Raw genomic sequence first — 2,844 nt, 5'->3', positions numbered from 1 at the left:
GTAAAAAATGAATAATGAAATAGAAATCTATTTAGCTTGTACTTAGTGAGTGTTATCTCCAACTTTAATCCATTTAAGAGCCATGTGAAGAATTAATCATACAGATTACTGGGCATGATTGAGTGGTTCTAGAGTGACATCCAGGAACATTCACTTTTTTTTTTCCTTTAAATTCAATTAGCCAACACATAATAGTACATCATAAGTTTCAGATGTAGTGTTCAACAATTCATCAGTTGCATAGAACACCCAGTGCTCATCACATCACGTGCCCTCCTTAATGCCCATCACCCAGTTACCACCCTCACCCCCTGAACATTCACTTTTAATTAACCGTCCAGGTTATCGCGTCTTCAACCACATGTCCTCAAGCCATTGAATAGGAGGCAATTAATACTAGATCTCATTTCATAGTTAGAAAAGTCCCATGAGATCAACAGCACCATCTTGAATTTAAAATAGACCAAATTGATGTAAGGGCCATTAAAAGAGAAAAAAAAGATGTGAGCCCAAACTTTTTTGTCTGTAATGACCCTGGTCTTTTAGTCAACCACATACCTTGCTTTCCAGTTAGGTGTACAGTATAGCTACATCTTCTTAATATACCAGAAGTCTGAACCCTCAAACCAACTTAGACCTCTTACAAACTCTTATTTCCTCAAAACACAATATTAAGAGTCATTCAAGTCAAGCTTGACAACTTCTTCTCTCTCAGTGCTCCCATCCTTTTCCATTATCAAGTGGGAATTTAAACTTTACATCCTAAATATGTCATGAGTTCCTTCCACTTCTTTCCTTCTGCAACACCATTATCCTGGTGCAAGCTACCATTCTTTCTCTTAAAGGTACTTCATGGATATCCACTTATGTGCTTTATCAGTCTGTTGTCCACATTGCAGCTAAAGTGATCATTTCAGAATGTAAATCCGATAATGCTTAAAATATTTCAATGCTTTCCCATTATTTGGGGGATAAAGAACACAATTCTTAACATGGCCAACATAGCCCTGAATAATTTGGTCTCTACTTGTTTCTCTAACTTCAACTGTACCAATATTTCCCTCTCTCTCTACTATAGATCCTCTGGACTTTTACAGCTCTAAAATATACTATATTCATTTCTACCACAGGGTCTTTGCACGTGCTGTTCCCACAAGCTAAAATTCTCTTCACCTCATCTTTATCTAATAATCTTTCATTTTGGGGGTCTGAACTTAGTTATTACCTCCTCTTGGAAATCTTGTGGACCTCCCTGAATAAGTAAAACTACCTAATTATAAGCTTACAAAATACCCTGTACCTATTCTTATTAATGTCATCATTTTATATTTATATCTGCTATCTCCCAATTAGGTTGTAGACTTTATAAAAGCAGACAAAACTTAATTTTGCTCCCCATTCTCGACATTTATCCCAGTGCCTAGAACACATGAGGCATTCAAATATTTTATGAAAGATCACACAAATTAATTAATTAGCTTAACAGTGAGTTTCTTGGCAAGAAAGATAATGTAGTTAAAGAAATATGGCTTCGAAAAAGCTTATTTCTAAAAGAAATTTAAGGATTGCCTAGAAAAGTAATATTATAAAACACCTTAATTTGTTCATAGGAAATCACAACTAAGTCAGAATAATAGAACAAGAATTATAAAGTATAAAATATTTGTGCTAACAACATTTAGAATTAAAATACAATCTAACTTAAAATAAATTTATAAGATGCTGAAGCTATCTCCAAGAATAAAATTCCTACTATTTCCTAGAAAATATCATGGTGACTCAGGGGAATTAGACGGAAACCAAACAAAATCATCTTTTTGTGATTCAATATTGGATGGGTTATTGGAATCTGTGACCAAAATACATCTGTGGATACAAACACAAGCTCAGCCTTATTCTTTTTCTTGAGCCAGCCAAGCACTGCTTATAAATCACTCAGAAGCAGCAATAATGGGGTATGTCTTTTCTGAGGACCCACTGTTCATAATGAATTTTCCCTAGTTAGCCTTTAAAATATCCATGAAGCAAATTTCTGAATTTTTCTATTTTAAAAATGAAGTAACTGTCATTTTAGTTATTCTGAAGTTGACACACAGTCCAAATAAAGTATGTAAAGCACCAAATTTACCAAAATAACTTCTGCAGGACATGAGTAACAGGTAAGATATTAACTGCTGTTCTTTATTTAAAAAATTAAATTTTGATCCCTGATAAAGTAAGTTTAAAAAGTTAACCCAGTTTCCTTATTGTGGGACTTCTCAGGAATGAGTTTAATGTTTTAATATGTATTGTGATTCTCCAAAGAAGAGTTAAATAAAACCCAGAATTTCCTATATATATATTTGACCTCTTAAAATATTAATGTAGTTCGAGAAATATTTCAAGAAACTCTCATGGTTTGTGGAGCACAGTTTGGGAAATTGTGATATTATAATGCATGTGGTTTAAAACCATATAAACAAAGTGTCAGTATTTTCTCTCACCTCAAGTTTCACCCCCTTTTGGCATGTTTGGGAAAGGCGTTGGAGGAGAGGGAATTGTTTAAATACTGAGTTTTTAAGTTGACTGTGGATGTGCTGAGTTCTATAATTTTCTAAATAATTTTCTGACTTATTTTCCTTGTCTGAATCTCAGGGAGATTAAAAAGACCCTGAGCTACCAATGGGCATAAAGTTTTAGTTAAGCAAGATGAATAAATTCTGGAGACGTGCTGTCCAATATTGTTCCCGTGGTCAACAATACTCTATAGTATACTTAAAATGTGACAAGGGTAGGCTCATGTTGTGTTCCTACTGTGATAAAATAAAATAAAATAAAATAAAATAAAATAAAATAAAATAAAAT

This window comes from Callorhinus ursinus, unplaced genomic scaffold (assembly GCF_003265705.2).
Source record: "Callorhinus ursinus isolate GAN/ISIS: 27379988/994484 unplaced genomic scaffold, GSC_fseal_2.0 scaffold5, whole genome shotgun sequence".
NCBI classification, from domain to species: Eukaryota; Metazoa; Chordata; class Mammalia; order Carnivora; family Otariidae; genus Callorhinus; species Callorhinus ursinus.
The sequence above is the reverse complement of the archived record's forward strand: the minus strand, read 5'-3'. Positions refer to the sequence as shown.